The sequence below is a fragment of the Coptis chinensis genome, chromosome 9 (assembly GCF_015680905.1).
Source record: "Coptis chinensis isolate HL-2020 chromosome 9, ASM1568090v1, whole genome shotgun sequence".
NCBI lineage: Eukaryota > Viridiplantae > Streptophyta > Magnoliopsida > Ranunculales > Ranunculaceae > Coptis > Coptis chinensis.
The window spans coordinates 60424068-60436193 of NC_141464.1; the positions used below are offsets into that span (position 1 = coordinate 60424068).

The 12126-nt window shown below is 37.8% G+C and overlaps 1 long non-coding RNA gene across 1 annotated transcript; it reads right to left on the reverse strand.

Annotated features, from left to right (window-relative positions):
- Nucleotides 1-1128: 1128 nt before the first annotated feature.
- LOC147477087 (uncharacterized) lies at nucleotides 1129-3162 on the reverse strand. The gene is made up of 2 exons (XR_015208975.1): nucleotides 2841-3162; nucleotides 1129-2023 (listed from the first exon to the last, which is right to left on the reverse strand). It is a non-coding gene; the product is annotated as an uncharacterized LOC147477087 (long non-coding RNA).
- Between the last annotated feature and the right edge of the window lie 8964 nt (nucleotides 3163-12126).

Sequence of the window (12126 nt, forward strand, 5' to 3'; positions counted from 1 at the left end):
ATAACCGAAGACTTTGCTATCACGGAAGCAAAGTATAAAGAAGCTTCAGAAGCTGCCGATAATGAATTTAATGATGTTGTTACATCTTTAAACATTCTTGGTGATTGGTTGGAAGCCTTCAGACCATATGTTCCTCGTTCTGTTCTTGAAGAACATGGACTTCTTGCCAATGATGCCCCTGTAGAGGAACTTCCAACTGCAACTCTATCTATTCCTGATGTCGCAACTACAACAAACTCTTGCATTGTTGCTGATACTTCTCCTCGTATTACTACTGAGTTTGGTGACATAGATGATCTTCTTAATACCCCTTCAGTGTGATCTCTGTATCATTTGTTGAGCATTTTGTAATATCGCTACTATTTTCCTCTATTTTTGCCAAAATTGTCATTGTTCAACAACTTCTGTAACCTTTTTGCTTATAAAATCTTTTATTACCTGTTGGCATAGTACAAAATATCAGGATATGGCAAAATATCGACTTCTGATTTATGGATATGTATCGTGGATATATCCCCCTGTGTGGGGATATATTACATTGGGGCATCTGCAAATATCGTGGATATATCGACAAATATCCACAGACTATGTGTGGGTATTTCTGACTGCAAATATTGTGGATATATCGACAAATATCGACAAATATCTACAAATATCGACAAATATCTATATTTTTTTTTTTGAATGTGGTCATTGTAATGAATTTGATCAGTCCTTACAAGTGTGACTAATGGGGAAGATTGTGATGGGTCGAGTTTTGACTAAGCTCGCTTTGGGACGAGCTGCCTACGTATCAAGTTTTTGTGATGAACTTGAATCAAGTCAGACGTAGTTCCTCTCCTCTGTTTTATAGGTAAGTGCCCAATGCTTCCCTCCTTTCCTTCGTCAGCTCAGGTCCCTGTCTTGATGAGAATAAATGAGCTTTTAGATAGTATATTCATGAGCGCGACTGATGCTACGACTTTAACTAACACAGCTACGTTGAGTGTTACTACCCGTTGCGTGCATGTGCCAAGTTGTCACCTCGTTCTGGACGAGGTGTTATGTTGTAACGATATTCCATGAGTTTTCCTGATTTGTGTTGGACACATGCATAATATATATAAATATATTATTCCCTCATAGTCGTACTTTTAATATAAATTACTCTCTAATGCTAAAAAATACACCTCAGAATTCCTACATATTACATTGACTTTTCATTCTTTAACAATGAATCTTGAATTTTTTTTCTACATATTACAATACTTGTTGCACTTTCACTGAGCGTTCAATCATATAGCGCATATATTAGATCTTCTGTTGTGATTGAATCCATGATGAGAGCAAGAAGGCTTGCAACCCTGATGTCCATAGATGCCTCGCCTATAGAGTCTATCCAACACTCTAACGTCTTCAGGAGACGACCAACACAACTCCAATCCACTTCATCAGTTGTCAATAGAACGTGTTCAATTACATCACTTGCCAAAACCATGCTCCCACTAGTATCCTCACCATCACTGCCATAAACCGCATCCATCATCTTGATCAGGCAATCTACAACATATTGCAGCCCTTTGGTTGAAGCTAGGATTTTACATCCTTCAATGGAGGTTGTTATTTGGGACAATAGGGGAAGCATAAATAAAACATAATAGAATGGTCTTGGTTCACCCTCACCCTTGATGGAAAGAAGGTACTCGAGAAGATCCAAAGCCTTTAGCATACAGGCAAAGGGTGATTCCGCCAAGTACTTCCCAACAAACAACACTGAATCAAGAAGATCCTCTCCTTTTCTATGATCATGATTCTTTGCCTCTTACAAGAACTCTATAACCTTACCCATCGTCTCATTCGGACCATTGACCATCATTATTCCCATGCTTTTATCAATATAACTCTCATTGATTTCAGAGACGTTTTCTGCTGAGACCGATTTCATCATCTTTTCTGCTGAGACTGATTTCATCATCTTTTCTTATGATGATTCCTTCACGTATGAATCTTCAGAACAGATGCGCGCACACAAAAACAACTAGCCCTAGCATTTCCAGAGAGATAAGAGATAAGAGAACGAAGATAACAATCAAAACAATCAAACAATAAAATAGTCACTGAATACCAAAGACACGTGGCATCTACAATTATTACAAAACTCAGGACGTGATACAGACCAACTAAGCAAAACCCAAACTACACAGAGACATAAAAATCCTACAAAAATTTCAGCAGAGTTTCTTCTGTATTTTCGACATTTCATAAACTTAAATCCTGTCATAACTTGGAAATCCAATAAAACTACACCCAACTACTAAAAGACATACTGATTCGTAGAACCGGCTACTTAACCATCTCGACTAGTGCCAGTTAAGTCAAGTAACCAACCCTCAAATCAAATATCAACAAATTCAAGCAAACTAGAGGAAGGAATAGCTTGGTTCAGCTCACCTCAGGGCTCAAAGTAGAGGAATAAAATTTCAAAATTGTTACGACTTTCTACTTATGCTAATTTCCACAATTCCAAACGCATATGAAATGATAAACTAGCTAGATTAAGAATTGAAGAAAGCAAATCAAATAAGTGAATAACATATGTGAGCTGTAAAGGTAATTCTTTCAAGACAAGCTATAGATTTTAAGAAACAAACCTATAGATTTCAAGACAGCTACTCTTAGAAGTTAAAATAAGGTTGATAAGCTAATAGAATCCTTAAGGGATAAGCAAGTAACAGAGGCATCAATCAAGAGCAACAGTACTTGTGCAATACTAAAATTAGGATAACTACAAATTATAAGACCTTTGGTTACAGATTATGAACAGAGTCATAATTACACAACGAGTAAGCATCTTCACACACCTCTTAGCTCGAGAAACATAAGCTAGTATGAACTTGCAGCAGTTTACTTCTCTGTGGCGGAAAAGTTGGTTCATAGTATCAAAAAGTGGAGAGATGCTATGCTGTTGAAAGCGTACAGTGCATCAAGAAATTAAAAAAGATGCAATTGTAACTAAGAAATAAGCAAGCCCAACACTACATTAAGAAGAAAACATATGAAATTGAAGGATATAAATATCAGCTCCAAGAACCAGATCAAATCCCCCTGGATACTGATCTGAAATTTGTCTTATATGATTGCCATCTCCCCATTCTAGCTTCTCTGCTACCAATCCTAAGTACAAGTGCCCATCAAAGAAAAAGCTTTTCAATATAGCTTCTTTTTGTTACTAGACACTCGGCTTAATAAAAACAAATAAAACCCCATAGGAAGATTATTGTTTTCTCCTTACTAGAACAATTACTACGACATTCCGAAGCTGCATGGAGCTATACATTTTTCTTCAAGATCTGAGTGGCTCACCAAAAACATAACAATTACAACTAATCCATAAACATAAAGAACTTACAAAACAGAAAAAATATTTATTGATTGACCTGCCTTCAGTACTTCTTCATTATGGTAAGTTAACAAAACCTCGTGACAAAATTTACTGCAAAGAATCCAAGATTGATGACTGCTGTAATTTGATCGTGATCTCCAGCAACTGCGAGTTGCTTACCAACACCTTTTTCTAGTCATTTCAATTCGTCGTCTGCAATTATTTTGGCAAGCGCGTGGGAGAGGGTAGGAAAATACTGTTCTCGCGTCAGTTTGCAATCAACTCAACCCTTTCTTTCAAATCACAATATACCCACAATATACCCATTGTATCGTCAAAATATCATGATATATCCACAAATATCGTCGATATTTGCACTTGTATTTATCCAATTACATATCTCGATATTTCAATGCCCATCTCTAATTTCTCGATATATATCGCGATATATTGCGATATTTTGTACTATGACTCAAACTTTATTCAAAACCAACAGAGAGGCTGACACTCCAAACCATTAAACATGATAAAAAATCGACATCCAATACAAAAACACTTTAACTTTATTCCAAACCAACAGAGGCTGACACTCCAAACCATTACAAAGAATACTACTGCCAGAATGATTTGCGACCTTCTTGTATGCCTTTGACACCATGTAATGCAGATTCAAAAAGAAAATAATTACAATACTGGTTCCAAGTGAGGGTTTGGCCAAACCAATTCTTAAAGTTTTCCACATACAAGTCATACGCTGACTGATCCAAGTTCTTGCCACACGATTGAAGGTAACCAATAATTGGATACGCAGTTTCCTCAACAATGGGTCGACTCGGAGGTTCCCATATAGTTCCCCATGCAGGTGGAGGCCTATCCACACTATGGTCCGAGAATGGCTGAACATCTTCGATACTTTGGTCCCTTTCATTCCATCCTCCATAAGAATGACGAGGAGGAGCATATTGTTCTGAAGGTAGCACAAATGTAGATTCAGTAGAATACTCACGAGATGGAGCATTCCAATCTCCATAAGACTGAGGGGACGCATATTATTCTGAAGGAGTAGCATAGGTGGAAGCAGTAGAGTATGCTTGAGGATCATTCCAATTCCCATAATATTGAGAACGTGAATATTCTTCTGGAGGATTCGCATATGAAGAGTCTGTAGAATATTCAACCATATTTGAACCAGTAGAAGAATATCCATAAGGCTGATCGTAAGAAAACAATCCTCGAAATTGGCCTGCTAATGAGTCCACAGACATCTCGACCCCAGTAGACGACCTTTGCCCATAAAAACAATTGCTGGAGTCCGTGTTCTGTGTAGGATCTACTCTCCTTTGTTGACCTTTTCTTTGACGAGATCCTCATTGGGCTGAAGCACCATGGTCAGAGTCTTGAGTTGCATGGTCAAACCCATCCTCTTTAGTAAAGTATACTCCTCTATTATCACGGCACTGTGAGGAACCACCAGTTGCTTGTTGATACCCAACAGCAGTGCATCCACCCCTACCACTTGGTGGGCGCTATGAGGACCCACCCCTTGATTGTTGTGAGGATCCACCCCTTGACTGCTGCATTGAGGACCCACCCCTTGACTACTGCATTGAGGACCTACCCCTTGACTGCTGCATTGAGGACCCACCCCTTGACTGCTGTGACCTTGGTGCTGCCACTCGTTGTGACCCAACACCACCACCAATGGAAACTCTAGGTTGTTGTGACTGAACCCCATCATTACCATCAAAACCTGGAAGACCACTACCACCTACTCGACTCGGACCACTGTCATCTCCACGACCACCACCACCTCCTCGACTTTGACCACTAGCATGAACCTGAGCATGATCATTATCAAAACCAGGAGGACCACCACCACCTACTTGACTCGGACCACTACCATCTCCACGACCACCACCACCTCCTCGACTTGGACCACTGACACGAACCTGAGCATGATCATCATCAAAACCAGGAGGACCACCACCACCTACTCGACTCAGACCACTACCATCTTCACGACCACCACCACCTCCTCGACTAGGACCGCTGGCATGAACTTGAGCATGATCATCATCATCGCTATCGTTATCATCATCAACAACATTGTAAGCATTATCGTGCTCCCCATCACTAGGCATTCTCCATGCATCAGGATCATAATATGTTCACCATCAAGTTGAGTTTCATTAAGAGATTGAGCTGCTTCAAAGTTATCCTCAGGATTGGGATTCGGAACAGGTTCCCAATTTCCATCTATTAGCACACCAAATTGCTCTGCAATGTATGAATTAGGACGACCACTTTCATCTAATAATGCCTCAGGGGTTCTCTCTCTGTCATCGATCCAATCAAATATAGGACAGTCTGAGTCATTATCAACTGGGTACAATGATGTGAGATCCAAGATCTTCTTCTCTTTTTCGAATTGGTTCTTTAGTTGGACATGCTTGCTTTTCAGTCGAAGGTTATAGTGGACAAAGACTCGATCCTCCAGTGACTCAATTCTCGAGTTACAACGTTTCGCCGAGTGTATGAATCCAAACGTGCTCTAATTCCTCTCACATCCAGATGATGAGGTAGTTTGTAAGAGGATCCGTATAGCTAACGTTTTCAAGTGGTCGACATAACCGTCTTCAACATTCATCCACCAATCAGCTGCGTCAATGACAAACAATGTAGACCATATTATATAATTGTGTATGGACTAAAACTAAAATAGGTTAGTTACAAGTTCATAGTGGGTTAACAATGAAAATAACTTGGCATGACTTTGGTTCTTCCATATATAAGAATTGGCGCAGAGAATACCCCAGAAGCCTCTCGATAAGCTTTACATTCATTTAAGCAAGCCAATTGATCTGATAGGTTTTGGATAAATTGGTTAATGACTGTCTGCATTGCTGAGAGGAACTCCCCATTGTATGCAACATTTTCACTATCAGGGCCGTAAATTACGGCAGGATTAACGTAGTGTGCTACAAGCAAATTTGTTGCATATTAGCTTACAACAGTTATGGTACAATTAAATAAACCTCGAGTTAACAAAAATATTACCAGCTTTGTGTAATGGGTGTCCCAATTAGTTGTTCCACCTCCTCTTAATGATTCCAACAATCCATTCAGGCGAGCGAATCTTCCTCCGAACTTGCTCAATTGTTATTGCTACCCATCTGTGTAAAAATGACATGGTCGGTTTATCATCCCTATCCACCTTCCGCAATAAAACCACAATGGGTTCTAATACAGCTATAATCCCCTTCACTTTCTTCCAAAATTCTCGGTCATTTATAATATTTTCGACCATCATCATTTGGACCGTAGGATTATCATTCTTGATTTCAAGATATCCTTCGGAAGTAAACATTGACCGGAGCTTGTTCTTTTTCTTCAGTAAACTTTTCAATGCCATGTAATTACTGGCAAATCTAGTTGGACCAGCTCGGACTAAGTCTCCACCACACACTTCCCTCATAAGGGAAACAACTCGGGAGTGGTTATAAATGAAAGACGTGATATCCTTCGCCTGATCAAGGATTGCTTTCGTCAACGGGGTTTGAGAAAATTCTTTCAAGATAAGGTCTATAGAATGAGCCGCGCATGGGGTCCAGAAAAGGTTATACCCTATTGTACATGAAATAGTTTAGTAGATAGGTCATACAAAAAACCTATTTGCAAAAGGAATCTAAAATGGGAGAATAAAACTTATTTGTAAGTATACCATTTTCTCTTGCAAGCATCTCTCCAGCTTTCTTAAATATCGCCCCGTTGTCCGTTACAATCTAAACAACATTCTCCTTGCCAACCTTGTTAACAACACGTCTCATGTGTTTCAGTAAGTGGCGGTGATCTTTCTTGTGTTTCAATAGATCAACAGACGAATCAAAAGTCATGAGCCCATCACAATACACCATGAAGTTGATCAAGCACTATCGCGTTGGACTAGTCCAGGAATCACACATAACAGTGACACCATATGTAGACCATTTTATTTTCATACGGTTAATATACAATTTGCACTTTGCCTTAAGCTTTTGCAACTTTGAATTTAGTAGTTGATAGGCTGAAGGAGGGGTCACTCCAAGACCGGCACGACATGCCTCATCGAACATCAGCTTGTAATACGGGTTGTTGGCCACTGCATTTGGAGACAAGTTTCCCCAAAGTACAAATCTAGCCACAGCTGTTCTAAACACCCCAGCTTTTGACTTACCAGCTAGCGCCATCTGGTGGACAGATGGTTGATTAACATCAGCCTTCTCGGCCAATCAACATCAATAAGCTTGGGATGCCTAGTGCTATTCGAACGGGAGAAGAAAGACATAACACCTTTGCCTTTGCGAGAGCTTGTGCTTGGAACATTGGTGTTCTTTCTGGTTAGACCCCTCCTATCCCACGAGCCCGTCTCGCAGAACCTCTGGTACTCATCTCTAGATTGTTGCCGAGCCATCTCGAACTCGTTGTCATCCTCGTCTGAGTCTTCTCCAGGAGGGTGTGCATGCATGGCAGCTCTATAATGTTCTTGAGCTATGTTTTTTCCATTTCTCTTCTCAATTCCGGACTCAATTATTTGTCGGAACATGTCTCGAATTTCCTTTCCACACTTCAAACATTTCTCAACATTTTTGTTCCCTCCGCCAAGATGTACTTTCAGCCTTGTAATGCCACCTCCAGCTAAAATCTTATCACAGTATTTGCACTGTGCCCCGTTTTTATTTCCAGGGATACGGATAGCGTGGTCCCACCCGATATCAAATCCCTTTGGCATTTCTATCCTCATTTCTCACAAACGAGAATAATTTAATATATACATCAAACCAAAACATAATTAAATTTGATGATTCCTATTTAAAAATACATGGATCAAGTACGTGGTACGGTCCTATAACTCAAATTCCAATGTTGCCTTAACTGTCTGGCGCTTTTTCTACATTTAATTCTAATAGTCAAACATCAAAATATTAACAATATCAAACAATTACAGTCAACTTTGAAACCGACATCCGGGCTTGTGATTGGAATTAACCAATCTTTAAACAAGTAGGAACTCTCAGATCACCCGTAGGTGCACCGTGTTCTGGAACCAAACTGTACTTTGAGTGATATCAATAATATTCCAATGCTAACTATGTACTTTTATTGATATTCTAATGTTGCCTTAACTGTGTCGGGCGTTTTTCCTATATCTAATTCTAATATTCATGCCTCTACCAATGCTAATCATATCTTCCCTGTACTTAAAAATAATGGTATAAATCATTTAGACAATTTTACCATTGCATTATATTTTTAACACTAACTTGCTTGTTTATAAAACAAAAGAGCTAAAAATATTTTGACAGAGTTTCCTTTGTTTATTCAACTTTTTAACCACCTGTATTATGCCTAAAATACTCATATAGTAAAAAAAACAAAAAAACAAAAAAAAAAAAAAAAAAAAAAAAAAAAAAAAAAACAAAACAAAACAAAACAAAAAGACAAACATAAATTCTATAACTATCAGTTCAACCATAGAATCTGAATACCAAGTTAAATTATATTAGCCATTCAAATTAATTTAAAGTCATGCACAAATAAAATATAAAAAACATATAACCTGCACACTTGATAACTAAACCAAGAATAAATCCTAACACTACCTAATATACAAACCAAATGACTTTACCATGGCACACAACCAAAACATATCCCTTATATGCATACAAACACCCACAATTTCAGTTGTTGCAAAAAACAACAAGCAACAAATAAAACTAGTATACGAAATGGGTAGAAGTTTTACCTCAAGAGAATCAGAAGCCAACTCCACTACTACAAATCAAACTCTACTACTACACCAACAATGAACAGGTTATTTGAATTATTCTTACTAATAAATGCTCGACTTTCTTACTCAAAATACTAGAAAATTTGATATTTGCTAGGGGAAAAAAACACGACATACCTAGTGTGCAACAACCAAAAGTGGGAGAAGAACAAACCACTGAGACAACACGACGTACCTAGAGCGCAACAACTAAGTTTTCAGCTGTGCTTATGCTGCAAAATAGAAAAACAAACAACCACTGAGAACATACTTGTACAAAAGACAAGGAAGAGTTCATGGAAGAGATTGCTCTACCCTTAAAGACAAGGACCAAAGAGGGGTACAATCCTCTTCTAGAGATGACTTCAAGAATACAAAATATCTTATGATATACATAACTCAAATATAAAACCACCACTTAACATCACATTCTAAAAAACAATTCGGCAGAGTTTCCTTTGTATTTTCAACATTTCATAAATTTAAAACCTGTCATAACTTGAAAATCAAATAATATACTTCCATAACATATATTAAAACCTCATACCTCATAAACCCAAGTACCCAAGTACCCAACTACTCAAATATATATTGATTAGTAGAAAAAAAACAAACAAAAAGTAGATGATCCTGCTGCTGCATTTCGACATAAAAACATTATATATGGTGGAGTTTGATATCCAGGGTCGTCATGGTGCAAGCTGGCTATGATTGTCCTAGTACGTAGCTTGACTTGACACACTTGAGAAGATTTTTAGTAGAGGATTGCAAGTATTTAAATAAAAAGACAACTTGCAATTTAAAAGAATGAAGGAGACCCAAATCGTAATGTCTTCAAATGCAAATTATCCCTTTCAGTTTAACTCTATACAACTTGCATTTTTTTATGTTACAGTATTGACCAAACACAAAAAATGGAGAAATATTATATAAAGACAAAATTTCTTCCACCACTACGTCTATTTCTAATATTCCATCACTGTCTTTGACAAAACATATTAGGAATGATGAAATCTTCAAATGCACTAAACTGGTACGTACTAGGTATTGGTCCTTAAAAGAAGTTCACTAGACAGACCCGAAACCAGAACTCAATTTAATTCCCACTTGGAATTGAATAGAGAATATTTTAACCTTATTTCTTACCCTTGTCAAATTACTAGATTACACTTGCCGGCAACATATTTTGAAATAGTCTAGTTCCAGTACATTCCCTTGCTACCATCAAAACCCCTTACAAACATCATCAGTGTCATACCTATATTCCATCATAAATGCCCCTACAAAAACTACAGTGAATTGCCGACGGATCCGCTAGTCTATATATATTATAAGAGCAAACTTTTATGCCCAACTGCTTAGGTGCAAAGTGTACTCCTAAGCATCTCAGCATACATGAATTGCCGACGGATCTGCTAGTCTATATATATTATCGTCGCAAGTCACAGAGATTACTACCATGTCTTGCAAAACCAGAAATTGGACTACTATGGTGGCTAGTGGCATAGGAGAAGGTTTGGTATTAAGCACTTAGGGATAAAATCTGAGGAATATTCAAGGAATCGACGAAATGGTAGAAGATATATAAAACATGTTGAAAGTTGAAATAGATGTAAAATAGATAATGTTGAAGCGCATACATACTCCATATCCAGTAACATCACCAATATGCATATATTGTTAGAGTGAATGTATGCATTTTTGTTAACTGTTTTTAGCAAATAGACGCTCTATCCACTGATCTACAAGCACATGTTCTTAAGAGTTCAAAAACTATTTTTCTCAAGGATTTATCACATCAAATGGTGTCTACCAAAAAAGACATACATAACATCTCACTTCAATGAAATGCTATATGGTTTAACAACAATAACACGGTTTAAAACAATACGAAAACATAAATCCAGTCATATTGAAGTAGACTCACTTCCAGGAACCTGTATTTTTGCTTGGATCTGGCCAACAAGAGCTTCTTCAGCGAGGCAGTTCTTTCTCCAGCTTCATATATAAATGAGAAAGACAAAAAATCAAAAAAGATCATGCATCTCTATTTATAGGGACCCCCTACACAAATATACAACAACAATTAAGGCAGATACAAACATGCTGCCTAATACCATTTGACAAACTAGCATACTACTTGGCCATTGATAAGAGCCCAAAACTGTAGTTTTAACCCCTTTAACAATATCGCTTTTGACCAATTATGTGATTAATAAGTAAGAGTTAGTACTGCTATCGTGTTCTTATGTATTTCAGGCATTGGAGTCGAATATGTGCAGAAATGCGCTCCTTTTGCGAGATAAAGGAGCAAGGGTTGGTTGCTAAGAAGTTTTGTGATTAAAGGCCAAGATTCAAGGAGAAAAAGCCTTTTTAAAGCCCGGTCAAAGCTGAAAAGTCAAAGTCAACGCGGGCAGAAATAACGCACAAAAGTCAGTTGAACTTCCGAAGGCCGTATCTTTGGACTCAGACCTCAGAATTGGGCCTACCTTATGTCAAAATGACCGGCTCGGAAAGAGCTTTCCAATGGTCCAAGACATGACCCAATCAGATGAGCAGAAGTGGGCGAAAAGTCCATGGAAGTCAAATCCAGCTGAAAAGGCCTCTGTGGACTAAAGAAATTGGGTTTGGGCTCGATTTTCCAGCCCAAAACATGACTCCTCAGTCCATGCACGAAAACGTGGATCTGGTCTCCTCCATTTGTGTGGAGAAGACTTAACTCTTAAGAATTCCTAGATCTAGATTAGAAAATTAGGTTAGACTCCATTAATTACTTAGAATAGCTTGTTTTAAATCTAGTTTTTACCTTTAATTAATTAGTGTTAGAACAAAGTAGATTATTATTTAGAATCACTATTAGTTTTATAATAAAGTATTAGTTTTAATTTCAATTTAGTTATTGATTAAATTCTTATTTAGTTTTAGTTATTTTAAATTCATAAATTAGGTTGTCTTCATT